The following is a 9,465-nucleotide window of genomic DNA, read 5'->3' as shown; positions in this document are numbered from 1 at the left end:
ATGTTAATGCAAAACTCAACATTGCTAAAATGTAATTCACCACACAGCCTACCACCTGCCATATATTTCTAATTTTTCAGTAAAGGAGTTTATTTAAATCCTGGAACTGCACTCCACCGCAAAGCGGATGTGAAATGATTAAATAATAAGCCCCCAGTAGCTCCAGGGGAGGAAGAAGCGGGCAGTGAACCATCTGTAGATGTAGGAAGTCACCTGGGGCACGGGGACTCGGCTCCGTGCTGAGCCAAGGTCAGGCCCTTTTAGAAAGCTGTTCCCGACAAAAATAAGTAAATAACATCCCCCCACCAGGAAGTATCCCTCGAGGACAATTCTGAAGGCACTGAAGTGAGGACAAGAAGCGGTGTGAGGATGCAGATTGAGGTGTTCAGGGCAAGGAACTGGCAGGAGGCAGATGGCGTGAGGGTCCCACTTCCCAGAACTGGAAACGGAGAACTCCAGCTGCTGAAAGCACAGTGTGCAGGCGTTCCCCCCACGCGGAGATGGGGAGACTGCTCAGTCATTCGTGACTAGTGTCCTTTCTACGTGGGGGTTTCAGTTGGAAGTACTACAGTCTATCCCAGCAGGGTTGGAAAGGGAGTCTTTTTTTTTTTTTTTTTCTTTTTTCGTGACAGAGACAGAGAGAGTCAGAGAGGGACAGATAGGGACAGACAGACAGGAAGGGAGAGAGATGAGAAGCATCGATTCTTCCTTGCGGCATCTTAGTTGTTCATTCATTGCTTTCTCATATGTGCCTTGACCGTGGGCCTTCAGCAGACCGAGTGAACCTTTGCTAGAGCCAGCGACCTTGGATCCAAGCTGGTGAGCTTTGCTCAAGCTGGCGACCTCAGAGTCTCTAACCTGGGTCCTCCGCATCCCAGTCCGATGCTCTATCCACTGTGCCACTGCCTGGTCAGGCAGAAAGAGAGTCTTTATTGAAAGGAACTTACAGAATTTCCCGAAGAGGCAAAGAACCAGGCGTGGTGCCTCTCAGTCAGGAACAATGGAACCAGGAGCAACGCCCAACCACGTCGTGAGACTGTTCTACTCAACTCACTTGGCTTTGACAAGACTGCAGACGGGACACTTGAAGTCCGGCTGTGGTGGACTTCACTTTCGCACCACGTGTCCGCCCAAAGACCAGCCCACCTGTCTGTGGCCGTCGCTCCGTGCTGCCCCTCCCACACCCGGTCCCCATTGCGGTGCATCTAACTGGGAGAACCCGGGGAACGTGCCCTCTCATTACCAATCAGGAAGAGTGGAAATTCGTATTTGGATGTCTAGCTTAGGAAGACAGGATGCATAGTTTATTCAAATGTTGAGGGGAGGTTTAAAAAATGCTGGACAGTCAAACATAACAGATGGCCACTTAGTTCCTGACACAAGGATATGGCCACTTCTGTGAAAGGTGTCCAAACAGGGGCACCAAGTGGCAAGAAGGCAACCTAGATGTGAATGATGACAGAAGTCAAGATAATCTAGCCTCCTCATCCCCAGATTTTAGTGCACATCCAAACTACCTGGAGGGCTGATTAAAGCACATATTACTCAGCCCGATCCCATAGTTGTTGATTCAGAAGGCCTTGGAGACAATGGGAGATTCTACAGTTCTATCAGATTTCCAGGAGACTTTGACCATGATAACCCCAGGGTCACACTCTGAGAACCACTGGACTTCCTTCAAAACAGTTGGTTAATCTTTTTGGCAAAGTCAGTCTTGATGTTGAATTGAAAAGTCAGTAGTCTGACCTGTGGTGGTGCAGGGGATAAAGCATCGACCTGGAACGCTGAGGTCGCCGGTTTGAAACCCTGCACTTGCCTGGTCAAGGCACATATGGGAGTTGATGCTTCCTGCTCCTCCCCCTGTTCTCTCTCTCTCTGTCTCTTCTTTCTCTCTCTCTCTCCCCTCTCTAAAATGAATAAATAAATAAAAAAAATTATAAAAAAGAAAAGTCAGTAGCAAAAGCACAATATCAACACAATGACAAATTTTATAATATGTAAATAAAGACACTTAAAATTAACTGTGTATTCTTAAAAAGATAATACCTTTCGAGCACTTTGGGGTTTATAGAAAGCTGAGAGGAAGGTCGAGAGATTTCCCATATACCCACTGCCACATATATGTGCAGCCTTCTCCACTATTAACAGCTCTTACCAGGGTGGCTCAGTCTTACACTGATTTATCATCATCACCCAAGTCCATAGTTCACCGTAGAGTTTCCTGTTGGTGTTGTCTTTCTTTGGGTTTGGACAAATGTGTGATGACATGCATCTGTCATTGCAGTGTCATATAGAATAGTTCCACTGTTCTAAATTTTTTTCTCTGGGCTCTATCCCTTCATTCTTCTCCCAACCCCACCTCAGAAACCAGGGGTGGGGGGTTACTCTTTCCATGGATTTTTGCCTTTTCTAGAATGTCATATTATAATGACACAGCATGTAGCCTCTTTTGAACATCTTTTTCGCTTAGTAATATGCATTTAAGATTCCTCTGTGTCTTTTCATGGTTTGATAGCTCATCTCTTTTTAGTGCTAATGATGTTCCACCATCTGAATGTGCCACCGTTTATTTATCCATTCACCTGCTGATGTTACATCTCAGTCACTTCCAAGTTTTGGCAGTTTTGAGTAAATCTTCTGTAAAACCTATGTGCAGGTTTTTGTGTGGACATAGGTTTTCAATTCCTTTGAGTAAATACCAAGGAATGCAATCCCTGGACAATGTAGTGAAAGCATGTTTAATTGTGTAAGAAACTGCCAAATTTCCAGGTGGCTGGATCATTTTACATTCCCACCAGCAATGAATGAGAATTCTTATTCCAACATTCCAGATTTTGGCCATTCTATTCAGGTGTGTTAAATGTATCCTGCTGTTTAAATTTGATTTTACTTAATGAAATATGATATAAATAATGTATTATTTTCTCAACTAACATGTTGTTATCTATGTGAATTTTGGAGTTATTTCTTTCAAGGAATGCCAAGGTATATACCTGGACCAGGTATGCCCATCCTCACCGTAGCTCTCAGAATTCACAAGAGCAGACCAGGTAGAGATTTCAGTATAAAACTTTGAAATGATTTTATTTACTGCAGGTTTTAGTAATGCATAAGAGAGAAATTGGAGCCAGTACGCAAGTGTTAATTTTACAGAATTTATGAATTTTGGAAACCATGTTATTGGGGGAGCAAAATATTTAAAGGCAAAGTACCAGATGGAAATGACTATACTCTATTTTTTGTTTTCTATTTCATAAATAAAAGATCATATATCTATATATCTGAGTTTCCCTAATGACAATGAAACATTTCTATTGACATAAAATTTGCCTAATGTATACAGAAATCTCTGTCAAGAGATTTAAACTTGGATATGATATAACAGAAAATATCCTCAATAGTTAACTATCATCTTTATTATTTTTTCTTTCCTCTAGCTTATGTAGTTGTTCAGAAAGAAAAAATAATAACATTAAAGGCAAGATCGTTGCCTATGTTGATTGACATTGTCACATATTATTATAATTGCCCTTTCTATGCTCCAAACAGTACTAAAACTTCAAGGTCACATATGACTTTATGCCAATGAATATAATATTTCCTGTTTTTACATAGACATATTTTTCTGCCTTTAGTTTCTCTTGAGTTGAGTGCAGTTGTTTCAAAGCCTAAAAATCTGCCATTTTTAAAATTTTGTTGTGCAAATTTTGCAGTCTAAAAGTAATTCTGTTAGCAAGTTTGAGAGAAAAATGCTACTTCTTAAAGCCCAGAATTCTTGATAAAATATGGTTCTGCTGGATACAGTTGAGTTTTCAATAAGGCATGTAGGCATAGTAAATTATGCTTTTATATTACCTGTAATGCTGAATTTCTGTACCTTAAAATAATGGTTATCCCCTGGTGATAATTACACAACAGCTGGTTCTTCCCGAAGCGGAACAGCACATATCATGCGATTTAACCACGAAGAAAATGAAGATGGGAATTATAAAAATAAATGGAGATAGGCATCTGATTAAGTGACAGAGCATTGCAAAGTGATGAGTCAGACACAAAATAACACTCACTTTCCCTCATAAATTTGGTTGATTTTTATAGCAATATCATCGGTAAGGATTTCAATAAACCCATTCTGGTTGTGTCTCTCTTCACATGTGATGTATACTTGTGAAAATCAAATATTTTGTCTAAATCTGCTTTTGCCAGTTTTCAAAATATGATCCTAGCTCTTTTAGGTCACTGAAGCATGAAAAATACCTTTTTGATGGAGGAGACTCAAAAAGATCTTCGTTTATCTGAAAACATCAAATGCCCTCTTTGTAACAGCTTTATTGAGATATAATCCATATACCATATGACTTTACCATTTAAAGTATCCAATTTGGTAGTTTTTCTATTCCCAGTGTTGTGCAACTGTCACTACTGTCTATCATTTCAGCACCCCGAAAGGACATTTGTGCATAGGTCCTCACTCCTCATGCCCCGTGACCATTCGACTCTTCTCCTGTCCCAGCTGTAGACAAGCCTATTTTAGGTATGCCTGCTTTATACTCTACATAAATGCAGTCATACAATATGTGCTATTTTAAAACTAACTTCTTTCACTTGGCGTGATATTTTCAGCCTTTATCCACATTATAGCATGTATCGATGCCTCATCAGTTTTTATGGCTGAATAATTCTCTATTGTATGGACAAACCCACATTTGTGTTTCTATGTGTTTAGTTGATGGACAGCTTTGGCTACTATGAATAGCACTCCTATGTACATTAGTATACAAACATTTGTGTGGACATAGTTTTCATTTCTTTTGGGCACACAGGCTAGGGATAGAACTGCTGAATCTTATGGTAACTCTAGTTAAACATTTTGAGGAAATGCCTTTTTTTTTTTCAAGGCCTCTGCACCATTTTATTTTCTCACCAGAAATGCATGAAGGTTTCAGTTTCTCCATATCCTTGCTAACACTTATTCTTGACTACTTTTGGCTTTTCGCCATCCTAGTGAATGTGAAGTGGTGTGACTTTGCATTTCCCTAATGACTAATTATATTGAGCATATCTCCCTGTGCTTTTTTGTATATTGTGATTATTTGTGTAACTTCCTTGGACAACTTTCTTTAAATGCTTTGCCCATGTTTTAATTGGGTTATTTGTCTTTCTCTTGTTGAGTATTTGTAAGTCTTCTTTATATATTCCAGTTACCAGTCCCTTATCAGATATATGATTGCAAATATTTGCTCTAAATCTGTGTGCTGTTTTTGTGGTTTTCTGATATGCTCTTTAAAGCAAAAATTTTTTAGTTTTAATGAAGCAAAATGATCTATCTTTTTCTTTTCTTGCTTCTGACTTTTGGTATAGTTTCTAAGAAACCACCATCTAATTTAAGTCCACAAAAATTTCCTCCTTTATTTTCTTCTAAGAATTGGGTGATTCAGTTCTTATGCATCCATCAGCAATCCATTTTAGGTTAATTGTCATGTACAGTGTCAGGTAGAGGTCTAACTTCTTTCTTTTGAATACAACTATCACATTATCTCAACCCTGTTGTTGAAATACTATTCACATTCCCTCTTGAATTGACAATTCCATCACGATATATAGAAGTATAAGGATTTCATATAAGAGTCTGTATGTAGAAAGTAGAATCTTTGTAGGAAAGATGGTGGCCATGCCCAGTCTTGGCTTTTTTCTCCCCAGATGCAGTCCTTTTCCCACTCTGAAGCGGAGCTGAGCCTTAGTAACAAATGCTGCCCGGCCTCCTCTGCTCCCATGATGACGCATAGTCAAAGGCAGTAACAGATGACCATCATGGGGGAGAAAAGGACCAGCTCCCCTCAGTCCTGGACAGATTCTCTGGCAGCAGTTATGTCCCTCTATGTTCAGGGTCTTGTTGGACACCGTCCCCTGATTCCAACTTTTTCTTGGTCTGGTGAGGCTGGAAGCGCTCCCTTAGTCCAGAATAGCGTTGTCTTTCCTGCCCAGGGTTGGCAGTGACTCCTTGCATTTTTTTTATCTCTAGGCAACCTCCATATTCCTAATTTGGAGTTTTAGCTCTTCCTGGACTTAGGTGAGCAATACCTGAAACTAAAGTCCTCTGGATAAGGTTCAAGGATAGCTTTATGCACAGAGAAAATTAAGTGTTATGGAATCAAGTTTAAAAGCCTAAAATGTAAAATCAAACCCACTTTTTGCACCTACTTCATGATATTTAACACTATTAAGTAATTATGCTATTAAATACTAATGAGCACATTAAAAATATACTAGAAATGTTTCACTTCTCTCTCACTCTGCTTAGAATAGTTTTCATTAAATTTTGAGCTATTTGGACTTTCAAAAAATATTTACTTATCATCAACTATATCTGAAGCACCAGAGACAAAACTTCAGAACAAAATAGTGATGGTTTTTTGTATCATGGAGCTTAATTAACCATTAATTACACAATAGGTAATTTAAGTGCAAGCATCAATAACGCTATGAATGAGAGGTGGATGGTACTTCAGAGCTGTGAAACTGTCTCTGGAGAGGACAAAGACCAGAGGAGTGATAATTGAGCTGAATTATAAAGGAAGAAGAGAAATTAACTAGAGAAAAAGGAGGGGGTGAGAGTCATCCCAGGAAGAGGAAGTGAAGGGCAGAAGGTCAAGGGCTTCAAAATGCCTTGTGTAGTTACAGCACAAAACATAAGGACAGTTTCACTCATTATGATGACACTAAGCGATGGAAACTTGAGGGCCTCATAGGACGTGTGTTAATATTTGGGTCAGTATGAGGAAAGATGGCGGTTCAACGTAAGGAGGCACTCAGCGAGTCTTGAACTTGCTCCACTTGAACCAGCTGGAATGGAAGTGCAAAGGCTTTCCACTGCCTAGGTGGGAAACAGTGGTAGCTTGACTAGAATCGAGGCGGTTCGCATGGCTGTATGCAGATGAATACTAGGAAGAAAATTGTACCGAGTCTAGTGTTGGAACAGATATCAGAAGAGACTAATGGAGGAGGGGGTGTGTGAAAGAATACTCCCAGTTCCCAGCTGGGTGAATGCCATTCACTGTAATAGTGGTGGAGAGGAAGACCAGAGGAAAACGGAATGAATTCTTCCTTCCTGCTCCTTCAGAATATGGGCGACCATCCATTCGGTGATTATTTAATCCAAATTTCATTAAGGTTGTACCTTTGTGTCCATTCAGATCAGGGTCATATAACTATGTGCTCCACACTTCCTTGCCGTTTGTCATAGTTCAAGAGCTATTTATCAGTTATATCAGAGATGATTGGAAGTCAGAATTGAGAACTCTCACTTTGGAATCGGACATATGTAACAATGATCTACTGAAAACCACACAATTAAGTAGAGTGACATTGGTTCGCAAAACCATACATGTTTCACGTGTATAACTCAGTAAAACTCCATCTGCACACCGTATCCTGCACCCTGCACCCCAAGCAAAGTCTCTCTGCATCCCCACTTTACCCCCTTACCCCTCTCCTCCCCACCCCCTTTCTCTCTGGCTACACCCCGTTGCCTGTGTCTATGTGTTACATATATATATCCATTCAGTCCTAAGGAAATTTACACAAAATGATGTTTGTTTTTTCCCCTTCAAAAGAAAGTCAAATGACATTAATGTTGCAATTAAGATTTTTTAATCCTTGTTCAAAAGCAATAAATAATTTTAAAAAAATCAAATATGACCCCTGTATCAAATTTCTCAGTGGCATAATACATCACACATACATCTGTGGCTTCTAAAAAAATACTTTCGGCAACAGCTTAGTCATGTGTTAGTTATTATTAGACTGTTTTTTCTTAGCCCCACCTCCATTCACTTGTAAAATTTCATTTGTTTAACATCCAAAATGTCTGTCATTCATCAACTCACTCCCTTCTTCCTTCCTTCCAGAAACTCCGGGAAGCCATGGGGGCCTCCTTCCAACTGTTCTCTCTACTTCTCACCTTTTTCATTCTGCGTCCACCTTCCCAGAGCTGGCTGCCAGATTCATTTCCTGAAGACCGTGACTTATGATACCACGGCCTCGTTCAGAAATATTTAATGTCTCCTCGTTGCCTATGGAATGATGTCTATATATATTAGTCATTCCTGTGTGCTCTGAACCCAGAAACCTATTTTAATGGTTTTCTCATTATTTGCCTGTCTGTAGTGCAGACACTAGTCCTACTGAACTGTACACTATTTTGAACTGAAAGTGAAATTTTCCCGTGTGCTTTTTCTCCTGCTGTTCTTTTTGTCTGGAATATCTTTTTTTTTTCTTAAGCTGTACTGCAAACTCTTCCTTTTCTCTAACTTGAATGTCACATGGAACATGAACTTTAATTTACATTTCTAAACTGAAAACACAGACTTCTCCTTTGAATTCCCCTGTATCTCAGTCCTGACTCATTGCAGTGCATAGATCTAGTTTGTATTATAATTAGTCTCTATTTCTGTATACGTTATCCAGAAATGTATTATAATAGCTTATGTTTATATTTTATACCCTGAGGAGCTTAAAGAAAATGCTATTTACATATTTGCTTTACTCTTTAGCATCCCAGGCAAAATTTCTTGTGCATAGACTCAGCCTGAGTATGTGGGCCACTGGAGTACTCTCAATGAAGGGAGCACACCTCCTTGTAATTACGTAGTATACCAAGCAGTTTCACTGAGTGCCAAGAAAAGCAATTTGCACCAGGTTTTGTACAAAAGGCAAAATACCAAAGTCCATTGTTCCATAATCACTCTATGAGGTTTTCTGATCATTGGTCAGATTGGAAGAAAATCATATCAATCAAGGAGCTAAGACTTCATCGGGGTGAATGACATCCCTCCTAGCTGGACGGCCACCCTGAACTGGTGGCTTTCGTCAGGGTGACATCTGATGTTCCGGAATCGAATCTATTGTTTCATTGGGGCTTAATCCAATTCGAGTCTTACGTACCTACTACGTACACTGACCCAAACTGCTGCCTCAGTTTGGAAACTTCAAGCCTGTTTTCCATTTCTGTTTTGGTGTGTGTGCTTGCATTTGTTTTTTAAATAGGAAGATAAGTGATTAGGATTGAGTGAGGCAGATATTAACACATTCCAAGAGGACTAGAAAACATGGTGAGAATTTGCTTGGAGTTTATGTTATACATTTGCACCGTCAGCCCCCAAACCTCAAGTCCTTGTGAGGAGAAAAACAAATATAAATACAGGGAAAGAGAGCTGGAAGATTGGTTTGTGGAATTAGGGAGATGCAGGTGTAACATAAGGCTGGATCCTTGTAGATTGTTTTTTTTCCTAAATAGTGAGGTTCTTTTTCAATCAATGAGGGAGGTTATTGGCCCAGACCTTATGTTTTCTTTCTCCTGCTGTGTCATAAGAGATGAAACAAAATTCTGAAATTATCCTAGTCCAGTGGCTAGTAGACATTTATATCTAGTGGACCTTGGACGATACCAAAAGATCACACAAGTCC

Source organism: Saccopteryx bilineata, chromosome 11 (assembly GCF_036850765.1).
Source record: "Saccopteryx bilineata isolate mSacBil1 chromosome 11, mSacBil1_pri_phased_curated, whole genome shotgun sequence".
Lineage (NCBI taxonomy): Eukaryota > Metazoa > Chordata > Mammalia > Chiroptera > Emballonuridae > Saccopteryx > Saccopteryx bilineata.
The sequence above is the reverse complement of the archived record's forward strand: the minus strand, read 5'-3'. Positions refer to the sequence as shown.